The 13,032-nt window shown below is 38.4% G+C and overlaps 1 non-coding gene across 1 annotated transcript; it reads right to left on the bottom strand.

The window, feature by feature from the left end:
• Positions 1–4,090: 4,090 nt before the first annotated feature.
• Positions 4,091–4,198, bottom strand: LOC122299973. The gene has a single exon (XR_006239824.1). It is a non-coding gene; the product is annotated as a small nucleolar RNA R71 (small nucleolar RNA).
• Positions 4,199–13,032: the final 8,834 nt, after the last annotated feature.

Here is a 13,032-nt window from a genome sequence, read left to right as displayed (position 1 = left end):
CTTCTTTTCCTTCATTCATCCAATTGTAACGCACAGATGCCATACCATCGGTTTCCCTCAAGCCCAAGACGCGCCATACTCCCCCTATCTTGCCTTGGTTAAGCTTGTAACCGGAGTTAAGGTCATTAATCAACTTACAATTGATTAGTCATTTCTAAACCCTGTTTCAAGATTAATTTCCTTTTTAATTCTTTCTCACCATTTTTATATGGATGTTAATACTTTTTTATAGTTGTTTCCCATCATTCTTAGAGCGGAATGGAAGATTACACTTGATCCACCATATTTCAATATAAGGAAAGTCACTCCAATGCCACAGTCACCGTCGTTCGCCACCTAGGCGCACCTCTATGTGCACTGCAACTAATCGGACTCTAGCCTATGCTGTTTATGCCATTTCCTCAAGCGAAATATCATCAAATACATCCCACCTTAACTGTTGTAACTCAGTTCCAGCACAGGACAAATTCAAACGAAGAAACCCGTCCTTCCCTTCGTTCTTCCAATTGCAGCCCCCATATGCCATACCATTGGTTTCCCTCAAGCGCAAGATGTGCCATACGCCCCTAATCTAGATTTGGTGATGCTTGTAACTAGAGTTAAGGGCATTATTCAACTACAAGTGATTATTCATCTTTAAAACATCCTCTGAACTTAATTTCCTTTTTAATTCTTTCTCTCCCTTTTCGTATGGGCTTCCTGCTCTTATTGTTTTCTTTGCTATCATTCTTGGAGTGAATTAGATGATTAGACCTGATCCACCACATTTCAATACAAGCAAAGTCATTCCAACACCAGAGTCACCGCTAATCGCCACGTAGGTGCACCCCTTTGTGCATTGCAACGAATCAGACTATAGCCTATGCCGTTTACACCAATTTCTCGAGGGAAATCTTGTCAAATGCATCCCACCTTAACCGTCTAGCTCAATTCTCTATTATTGGACGAACTGACATGAAGAAACCTGTCTTTTATATCGTTCTTCCAATTGTAGCCTTAGATGTGTGCCGTACGCCCCTTATTTGGCCTTGGTGAAACTTGGAATCGGTGCTAAGGGCATTAATCAACTTATAAGCGATTACACATGTGTAAACCATGTTTCACGCTGAATTTCCCTTTTAGTTCTTTCTCACCATTTTAATATGGACATTAAAACTTTTCTTGTTGTTTCCCATCATTTTTAGAGTGAAATACAAGATTAGACTTGATAAACCACATTTCAACACAAGGAAAGTCGTTCCAACGCCCAAGTCAGTGCCAAACGCCACCTAGGTGCACCTCCATGTGCATTGCAACTAATCGGATTGTACCCTATGCCGTTTACACCATTTTCTCAAGGGAAATCTCCGTAAATGCATCGCACCTTAGCCGTTGAAACTCAGTTCTGCCATTGGACGAATTGACTCAAACAAACCCTTCTTTTCCTTCATTCATCCAATTGTAACGCACAGATGCCATACCATCGGTTTCCCTCAAGCCCAAGACGCGCCATACTCCCCTTATCTTGCCTTGGTTAAGCTTGTAACCAGAGTTAAGGTCATTAATCAACTTACAAGTGATTAGTCATCTCTAAACCATGTTTCAGGATTAATTTCCTTTTTAATTCTTTCTCACCGTTTTTATATGGATGTTAATACTTTTTTATAGTTGTTTCCCATCATTCCTAGAGCGGAATAGAAGATTACACTTGCTCCACCACATTTCAATATAACGAAAGTCACTCCAATGCCAAAGTCAACGTCGATCGCCACCTAGGCGCACCTCTATGTGCAGCAACTAATCGGACTCTAGCCTATGCTGTTTAGGCCATGTCCTCAAGGGAAATATCATCAAATACATCCCACCTTAACTCTTGTAACTCAGTTCCAACACAGGACGAATTCAAACGAAGAAACCCGTCTTTTCTTTCATTCTCCCAATTGTAGCCCACATATGCCATACCATTGGTCTCCCTCAAGCCCAAGATGTGCCATACGCCCCTAATCTAGATTTGGTGATGCTCGTGACTGGAGTTAAGGGCGTTATTCACCTACAAGTGATTATTCATCTTTAAACCATCCTCTGAACTTAATTTCCTTTTTAATTCTTTCTCTCCCTTTTCGTATGGGCCTTCTTGCTCTTATTGTTTCCTTTGCCATCATTCTTGGAGTGAATTAGATGATTAGACCTGATCCACCACATTTCAATACAAGGAAAGTCATTCCAACGCCAGAGTCACCGCTAATCGCCACGTAGGTGCACCCCTTTGTGCATTGCAACGAATCGGACTATAGCCTATGCCGTTTACACCAATTTCTCGAGGGAAATCTCGTCAAATGCATCCCACCTTAACCGTCTAGGTCAATTCTCTAGCATTGGACGAACTGACACAAAGAAACCTGTCTTTTATATCGTTCTTCCAATTGTTGCCTTAGATGTGTGCCGTACGCCCCTTATTTGGCCTTGCTGAAACTTGGAACCGGTGCTAAGAGCATTAATCAACTTACAAGCGATTACTCATGTCCAAACCATGTCTCACGCTGAATTTCGCTTTTAGTTCTTTCTCACCATTTTAATATGGACATTAATACTTTTATTGTTGTTTCCCATCATTCTTAGAGCGGAATAGAAGATTACACTTGATCCACCACATTTCAATATAAGGAAAGTCACTCCAATGCCACAGTCACCGTCAATCGCTACCTAGGCGCACCTCTATGTGCACTGCAACTAATCGAACTCTAGCCTATGTTGTTTACGCCATTTCCTCAAGGGAAATACCATCAAATACGTCCCAGCTTAACTATTGTAACTCAGTTTCAGCACAGGACGAATTCAATTGCTAAAACTCTTTTGTTTTATCATTCTCAATTCATCCTTGATGTTTTCTTCTTCGAATAATCATAGAATTTGTTGTGTTTATGGATTCAGTCATGCTTTTTCTATTGAATGGATTAGTTCTTTGATTATGTTTGGATCAATTATTTATCTAGATTGATTTAGTTTTTTGCTGCAATATCGCTTCGTGAGTATATTGTCGTCATTGGATTTTATCAATAGGGGTAGTAATTCACGTTTTTTAAAAGTGGTGAATGTTTTTTCAAAGGGTTACATTTGATTTAAATCTGGTTTATAAATCTATACCTTCCGATTGGGAATTGCGGGAATTGAGTTCCTAATTGAGTTATCCAATGAATTAAGAATAATTAAAATACCAGATTTGTGCAAGGGATTCCCGACGCTCTACTGTTTGTCAAATTTGAGTACTTTTTCTAGTAAGCACTTTGCTTCATTTGAATTTACATTTAAAATTAATCTTTTTTCTCTATTACTTATTTAATATTTTTTCTTTAGTTTCTTTGTTCCTCTTGCTATACTTTTAATTTGTCTCCCTATGGAATCGACACCCCAAAGCTGTGCTACAACTACCGCGTTATTCTTTGGGCGTAATCAAATTTTGGCGCCGTTGCCGGGGAGACGGTAGAAGAATTGTGAGATAGTTTTTCTTTTCAACAGTTTGTAAAGGCGGTAACTTCGTTCCCTATTTTAGCTTGCTGCATTTTTTTTTATTTTCTTTTTCTTTTTGTAGTTTTTTTTTAGTGTTGGGTTTTTCTCTACCTTGCATGCATAGATATAGAGACGCCTTGGGTCAGTTTGCTTGTAGACCTGTGTTAGAGTCAGAGTTTAATTTTTCTGATCATTTGTTTGATAATTCTCCTAATTTTGAGAAAATGAGTGAACATGAAGATCAACCCACTGGGACCCTTCAGGATTACCTCCACCCTACACACACAGCCACACCATCATGCATCATGTTTCCAGCTAATATTCGCCAATTGGATTTTAAAACAGGGATGATACAGTTACTCCCTACTTTTCATGGCTTGGAAAATGAAAATCTATATGTGCACATTAGGGAGTTTGAGGAAGTAGTTGCAACTTTTCATAGTCAAAATGCAACTGATGACATTATGAGACTTAAGTTCTTTCCTTTCTCTTTGAAGGATAGAGCTAAGAGTTGGCTATACTCTTTGAGACCATGATCTATTGGGTCATGGAATGAGATGACTCAGGTCTTTTTTAATAAATACTTTCCCCAACATAAGACCAATGCTTTAAAAAGGCAAATCTCCACCTTTGTACAAAAGGACAGTGAGACTTTGTATCAGTCTTGGGAGAGATTTAAGGAGCTATTGAGTATGTGTCCTCACCATGGGTATGAGAATTGGCGCTTAGTGAGCTATTTTTATGAGGGACTTACACCTAGAGAGCGTCAATTTGTGGAGATGATGTGTAATGGTGAGTTCTTACAGAAAGATCCTGATGAGGCCATAGAATACCTCAATGAGCTTGCTGAAAAATCTCACACTTGGACTGGACCTAGTGCTACTGAGAGCACAAATAGGTCACGACCTGCAGGAAACCTAAATGGTGGTGGAATTTACCATCTCAGGGAAGAAGATAACCTAAAAGCTAAGGTTGAGATGCTCACTAGAGAGCTAGAGGCGTTGAAGACTAAGGACTTAAAGCCAACACACGTGGCTAATCATGCAGAGTCTTTTGGACGATGTTTTGTGTGTGGTGGGGTAGATCACCTTGCCCAAGAGTGTCCCACATTTGCTGAGATGAGAGGGATGTATGAGGAACAATGTAATGCCTTAGGTATGTACATGAAGCCCGTTGCACCTTTCTCTGATACCTACAATCATGGGTGGCGTAATCACCCCAATTTTAGCTGGAAGTCTGAAAACCAACCGCCTGCACAACCCCTAGATCATATCCTGCACCATATCATGCACCTTCATCTTCTAGGAGTCCTTTAGAAGACACTTTGCATGCTTTTATTGAGGCACAGAGTAAAACTAATCAAAAGTTTGAATTTTTGATTATGCAGGTTGTTGAAGAAAACAAAGAGATAAAGAGTCATATATCCAAGATAATGAGCTCCTTGAGTGTGAATGAGCGTGGCAAGTTTCCTTCTCAAGCTCAATCCGCACCCCAAGGTCAGCATATGGCACAAAAAAAATTTAAAAGAAGTCAATGCCATTATGACAAGAAGTGGTAAGTCCTTACACATCCCAACAACTGATAAGCAAGAGGATGTTGAAGAGGAACAAAACAATGATAGCACCGAGTTCCCCAAGGATGCCGAGGTAATCAAGAATCCAGTTAAGGTACCATTTCCTCAAGCTTTAAAATCTGGTATGCGAACTTTGGATCCTAGTAATGAAATCTTGGAGAACCTCAGGCAGGTAAAGATTAACCTTACTCTTTTGCATGTTATTAAACAAGTTCCCACTTATGCAAAAGTTCTTAAAGATTTGTGTACAGTTAAGAGGAAGCACCATGTTAAGAAGACAGCATTTCTGACAGAGCAAGTTAGTGCTCTAATTGAGCAGCGAATTCCTCCTAAGTACAAGGATCCTGGTTGTCCAACCATTGCATGTAATATTGGGAATCATGAGTTTGGGGAAGCCTTGCTAGATCTAGGAGCTAGTGTTAATTTGATGCCTTATTCCATTTATTTGCAGCTTGGTTTGGGTGAAATTAAGCCTACTTCTGTCGTGCTTCAGTTGGCTGATCGTTCAATTAAGAAACCGAGGGGGATAGTTGAGGATGTTTTGATCCAAATTGACAAGTTTTATTATCCTGTTGATTTCTTAATTTTGGACACTCAATCAGTTGTTGAGTCTAACTCTAAAGTTCCTCTCATATTAGGTAGACCTTTCCTTGCTACGGCTAATGCACTTATAAATTGCAGGAATGGGTTGATGAAGTTATCTTTTGGAAACATGACCATGGAGGTCAACATTTTCCATATTGAGAAGCAGCCAACGGATGACGAGTGCCACCAAACGTATATGATTGATGCACTCATAGACAAGGGAGTTCACACAACTCATGATTTTGATCCCCTTGAATATTCCCTCGTGAATTCTGAGTTTAATACATCTGTTAGTGATTCATCTGATGTTATTGATATTTATGTTGTTTTTGATGAAACTCAAGATTATGGCACACAGGTTTGGCAACAGAAATTTCAGGAGTTGCCTAAGAAATGTGGAAAACAGATTCCTGTAAGTATGAAAGTACCAAGAGTTAAATTGAAATCTTTGCCTAAGTCTAAAGTCTATAAGGTTAAAATGAAAACGTTTCATGATAAAAATATTCTTAGGAAGAGGTTTAAACCTAATGACCGAATATGCTTATATGATTTTGGATCTCACAAGCACAAAGGAAAACTTCGGTTTAGGTGCACTGACCCATTTCTAGTGAAAAATGTTTTTGTAAATGGGGCGGTAGAAATAGAAGATCCTAGAGATGGTCGGATCTTTAAAGTAAATGGTCAACGCCTTAAAATATTAATTGATAGTCAAGTTTCGGAAGTGGAAGACATTCCACTTGTGGATCCAGTCTATCAACCTTGACCACACCACCAATATATGTGTTTCTTTATTTATTTTGTTTTGCTTTGTTTTGTTTTTGTTTTTTCTTATTTTCTTTCTTTTCCTTTTTGTTTGCTGTTGTTTTCTTTGTTTTTGATTGCAGGATAGTTTCATTTCGTCATTTCAGATTACCATCTTTGGAGTTTAGGGAGCTACCCATGTCACTCATCAGGTGTATTCTACCATTTTCAGTTACTCCCCATTCAATTTTGATTCTTAAACATTGAGGACAATGTTTCATTTAAGTTGGGGGGTGGTGGTGCAAATTCAGTATTTAAAATACTTGTTGGAACTCTGTGGCATATTTTCATGTGTCAATTTTTTTTTTAATTTGCATCACATGTGCATCATTTTCACATGTGTACTCATTCTCATTCATAGCCATCTTCGTGAATTCACCAAACCCACCAGATCATTTTTTGCTGAAACATTCACAGAATCCTTAATGCACTTATCCAAGTTTTGTGGTAAGATGGTGGTTTGACACATGTAGCTAGAGAACTCTTTTGCTTAAGTTTTCATGTGAGTTTGGAGAGGATTGAGAGCATACAAATGTAGTAAATTGTGATAAGCGTTCATTGATCTGTTGAATTGGGCACTTCTTTTGAGAATATCATTACATGGTTTGCAGTACGATAGGATTAACTTAGGATATACTTGGGATATGACGAAGGTCAACTTAGGATTAACGTTTGAACCTTTCAAGCTATCCTTTCCATCATAGACGCCTAGTAGCCAACTTTGAGCCAATAAAACACTTGTAACTTTTTCTTTTCATATGCCCATATCATCCATGCCTCTCCACATTGGAGTATAACCTATACACAGATTTTCTTACCCTTTTTACTTCCAAGTGTATACTAGGTGTGGAATTTGTATTTTCTTTCTTTAATTTTATCATTTTCAATTGAAAAAAACAGAGAAGAAGAAGACAACGGAAAAAAAGAGAAGAGTACAAGTTGCAAAGTGTTCAATTGAATGAGCTCCAACAAAAAAAAAAAAAAAAAAAAAAAGAAGTTGGTATAGATGGAAAGAATACAAAAGTGGCATGTGTTTGTCCATCAAATTGTTGAAAAAAAAAAAAAAGGAAGAAGAAGGAAAAGCATTATTATTTGATGATCTGAAAAGTTGGAGAGTATATTAAGTGAGAAGTGTGGTCTATTGAGATATTTAATAAAATTCCATTTGTATGTACTTGGAAGTTTTTGAATCCCTTTCATCCTTTTTTTTCATATAACCCCAAAATCAAGCCACATTACAACCTTTTGTGTTGACCATTCTGATCCTAAATAAGCTGTTGAAAAGATTGATGGAAGTTTCATTTGTTAGTGTTCCTATCATAAGATCAATGTTTGCTTGTTGCTTGTACATAATTGCCTAATTTTCCATGAGAGTGTATATACACCCATTGTCAACTCCATAGAGAGAGCCCTTACACGAAACACTATTATATCCGTGAGTTATGGAGTTGAACCTTTTGCTTAAGATGTTCTTGATGTTACATGTGTCAAGGTTAGTGGTACGATGGTTATGGCTTGGAGAACACACATACACTCTGTGGATTGCTATAGGTGGATTGATCTTGATGGGTTATTGGATTCCTTAGATTGTTTTGATATGTGAATCTGGAAAGTGTGACTTGATGGCCTTTATGTGTGATTTTCTTTGGTCTCTTTCGTTGTTTTGACATGAAAATTGCTAGGGACTAGCAAGGAGTAAGTTGGGGGTGTGATGAGTGTGCGAAAGTGCACTCTATATACCCTATTATTGGACTAAAATACTAAAATGTGAATAGAAATCATAGGAATTAATGTGTATTCTTAAATTGAATTTCTATTTACGTTGGGATACTCCTAAGCAGTTTTTTTATGTCTAATTTCAGAGTTTATAAAAGAGCAAGTCAAGCCCAGCCAAATTCAAAGGAGGATATTCATAGGGTTTGAGAGCAATTTGGAAGAAAAGAAAAAGAAAAAAATCACAAAATGAAACCACAAGAAGTTCAAGTCCGAAATTCGCTAGGAGATAGTCTGGACATACTTTAGTCATTTGACTATATCTTTTTACTCATATATCGGATTGATGCGATTCTTGATGCATTGGAAAGCTATCTTAAAGGGCTATAACTTTATCTCTAATATGGATTTCCAAATTCGAAATCCTAAAGGCTGTACGTGGCTGCCAAGATAAGTCCAAAAATTTAGGCGATTTTTTTATACGGAAATCAAGAGGACATTAGGGTTTCTTTCTTACCCTATATAAGCATATCATTAGCACGAAATGGAGAGGAGGAAGAGGCACAAGAGACAGATTTGAAGAGAGGAGAAAATCACTTCCATGGCCACCATTCGCTTCAGTTTTCTCTGGAGATTTTTATTGTCCATTATATTTATGGGTAACTAAATTCTCAAGTAGGGTTAGGGATGAACTTGCACATTAGATGGTATTTCTAATTTATTCTTCATTCATGTATTTGATATTCAATTGCTAAAACTCTTTTCTTTTATCATTCTCAATTCATCGTTGATGTTTTCTTCTCCGAATAATCATAGAATTTATTGTGTTTATGGATTCAGTCATGCTTTTTTTATTGAATGGATTAGTTCTTTGATTATGTTTGGATCAATTATTTATCTATATTGATTTAGTTTTTTGTTGCAATATCACTTCGTGAGTATATTGTCGTCATTGGATTTTATCAATAGGGGTAGTAATTCACGTTTTTTAAAAGTGGTGAATGTTTTTTCAAAGGGTTACATTTGATTTAAGTCTGGTTTATAAATCTATACCTTCCGATTGGGAATTGCGGGAATTGAGTTTCTAATTGAGTTATCCAATGAATTAAGAATAATTAAAATACCAGATTTGTGCAAGGGATTCCCGACGCTCTACTGTTTGTCAAATTTGAGTACTTTTTCTGTTAAGCACTTTGCTTCACTTGAATTTACATTTAAAATTAATCTTTGTTCTCTATTACTTATTTAATATTTTTTCTTTAGTTTCTTTGTTCCTCTTGCTATTCTTTTAATTTGTCTCCCTGTGGAATCGACACCCCAAAGCTGTGCTACAACTACCGCATTATTCTTTGGGCGTAATCAACCCTATGCCGTTTACACCATTTTCTTAAGGGAAATCTCAGTAAATGCATCACACCTTAGCCGTCGAAACACAGTTCTGGCATCGGACGAATTGATTCCAACAAACCCTTCTTTTCCTTCATTCATCCAATTGTAAGGCACAGATGCCATACCATCGGTTTCCCTCAAGCCCAAGACGTGCCATACTCCCCTTATCTTGCCTTGGTTAAGCTTGTAACCGGAGTTAAGGTCATTAATCAACCTACAACTGATTAGTCATCTCTAAACCATGTTTCAAGATTAATTTCCTTTTTAATTCTTTCTCACCGTTTTTATATGGATGTTAATACTTTTTTATAGTTGTTTCCCATAATTTTTAGAGCGGAATGGAAGATTACACTTGATCCACCACATTTCAATATAAGGAAAGTCACTCCAATGCCACAGTCATCGTCGATCGCCACCTAGGCGCACCTCTATGTGCACTGCAACTAATCGGACTCTAGCCTATGCTGGTTACGCCATTTCCTCAAGGGAAATATCATCAAATACATCCCACCTTAACTGTTGTAACTCAGTTCCAGCACAGGACGAATTCAAACGAAGAAACCCGTCCTTTCTTTCATTCTTCCAATTGTAGCCCACATATGCCACACCATTGGTTTCCCTCAATCCCAAGATGTGCCATACGCCCCTAATCTAGATTTGGTGATGCTTGTGACTGGAGTTAAGGGCATTATTCAACTACAAGTGATTATTCATCTTTAAACCATCCTCTGAACTTAATTTCCTTTTTAATTCTTTCTCTCCCTTTTCGTATGGGCCTTATTCCTCTTATTGTTTTCTTTGCCATCATTCTTGGAGTGAATTAGAAGATTAGACCTGATCCACCACATTTTAATACAAGGAAAGTCATTCCAACGCCAGAGTCACTGCCAATCGCCACCTACGTGCACCTCTTTGTGCATTGTAACGAATCGGACTATAGCCTATGCCGTTTACACCAATTTCTCGGGGGAAATCTCGTCAAATGCATCCCACCTTAACTGTCTAGCTCAATTCTCTAGCATTGGACGAACTAACACGAAGAAACCTGTCTTTTAAATCGTTCTTCCAATTGTAGCCTTAGATGTGTGCCGTACGCCCCTTATTCGGCCTTGGTGAAACTTGGAACCGGTGCTAAGGGCATTAATCAAGTTACAAGCGATTACTCATGTCTAAACCATGTTTCACGCTGAATTTCCCTTTTAGTTCTTTCTCACCATTTTAATATGGACATTAATACTTTTATTGTTGTTTCCCATCATTCTTAGAGTGAAATAGAATATTAGACTTGATAAACCACATTTCAACACAAGGAAAGTCGTTCCAACGCCCAAGTCACCGCCAAACGCCACCTAGGTGCACCTCCAAGTGCATTCCAACTAATCGGACTGTACCCTATGCGGTTTACACCATTTTCTCAAGGGAAATCTCAGTAAATGCATCACATCTTAGTCGTCGAAACACAGTTCTGGCATCGGACGAATCGACTCAAACAAACCCTTCTTTTCCTTCATTCATCCAATTGTAACGCACAGATGCCATACCATCGGTTTCCCTCAAGCCCAAGACGCGCCATACTCCCCTTATCTTGCCTTGGTTAAGCTTGTAACAGGAGTTAAGGTCGTTAATCAACTTACAAGTGATTAGTCATCTCTAAACCATGTTTCAGGATTAATTTCCTTTTTAATTCTTTCTCACCATTTTTATATGGATGTTAATACTTTTTTATAGATTTTCCCATAATTCTTAGAGCGGAATGGCAGATTACACTTGATCCGCCACATTTCAATATAAGGAAAGTCACTCCATTGCCACAGTCACCGTCGATCGCTACCTACGCGCACCTCTATGTGCACTGCAACTAATCGGACTCTAGCCTATGCTGTTTATGCCATGTCCTCAAGGGAAATATGATGAAATACATCTCACCTTAACTGTTGTAACTCAGTTCCAGCACAGGACGAATTCAAACGAAGAAACCCGTCTTTTCTTTCATTCTTCCAGTTGTAGCCCACATATGCCATACCATTGGTTTCCCTCAAGCCCAAGATGTGCCATATGCCCCTAATCTAGATTTGGTGATGCTTGTGACTGGAGGTAAGGGCATTATTCAACTTCAAGTGATTATTCATCTTTAAACCATCCTCTGAACTTAATTTCCATTTTAATTCCTTCGCTCCCTTTTCGTATGGGCCTTATTCCTCTTATTGTTTTCTTTGCCATCATTCTTGGAGTGAATTAGAAGATCAGACCTGATCCACCGCATTCCAATACAAGGAAAGTCATTCCAATGCCAGAGTCACCGCCAATCGCCACCTAGGTGCACCTCTTTGTGCATTGCAACGAATCGGACTATAGCCTATGCCGTTTACACCAATTTCTCGAGAAAAATCTTGTCAAATGCATCCCACCTTAACTGTCTAGCTCAATTCTCTAGCATTGGACGAACTGACATGAAGAAACCTGTCTTTGATATCGTTCTTCCAATTGTAGCCTTAGATGTGTGCCATACGCGCCTTATTTGGCCTTGGTGAAACTTGGAACCAGTGCTAAGGCCATTAATCAACTTACAAGCGATTACTCATGTCTAAACCATGTTTCAGGCTGAATTTCCCTTTTAGTTCTTTCTAAACATTTTAATATGGACATTAATACTTTTATTGTTGTTTCCCATCGTTCTTAGAGTGAAATAGAAGATTCGACTTGATAAACCACATTCCAACACAAGGAAAGCCGTTCCAACGCCCAAGTCAGTGCCAAAAGCCACCTAGGTGCACCTCAATTGTAACTAATCGGACTGTACCCTATGCCGTTTACACCATTTTCTCAAGGGAAATCTCAGTAAATGCATCACACCTTAGCCGTTGAAACTTAGTTCTGGCATTGGACAAATTGACTCAAACAAACCCTTCTTTTCCTTCATTCATCCAATTGTAACGCACAGATGCCATACCATCGGTTTGGCTCAAGCCCAAGACGCGCCATACTCCCCTTATCTTGCCTTGGTTAAGCTTGTAACAGGAGTTAAGGTCGTTAATCAACTTACAAGTGATTAGTCATCTCTAAACCATGTTTCAAGATTAATTTCCTTTTTAATTCTTTCTCACCATTTTTATATGGATGTTAATACTTTTTTATAGTTGTTTCCCATAATTCTTAGAGCGGAATGGAAGATTACACTCGATCCGCCACATTTCAATATAAGGAAAGTCACTCCAATGCCACAGTCACCGTCGATCGCTACCTACGCGCACCTCTATGTGCACTGCTACTAATCGGACTCTAGCCTATGCTGTTTATGCCATGTCCTCAAGGGAAATATGATCAAATACATCTCACCTTAACTGTTGTAACTCAGTTCCAGCACAGGACGAATTCAAACGAAGAAACCCGTCTTTTCTTTCATTCTTCCAATTGTAGCCCACATATGCCATACCATTGGTTTCCCTCAAGCCCAAGATGTGCCATATGCCCCTAATCTAGATTTG

The sequence above is a fragment of the Carya illinoinensis genome, chromosome 16 (assembly GCF_018687715.1).
Source record: "Carya illinoinensis cultivar Pawnee chromosome 16, C.illinoinensisPawnee_v1, whole genome shotgun sequence".
NCBI lineage: Eukaryota > Viridiplantae > Streptophyta > Magnoliopsida > Fagales > Juglandaceae > Carya > Carya illinoinensis.
Note: the sequence above shows the minus strand (reverse complement) of the source record. Positions and strands in the feature narration are given on the sequence as shown.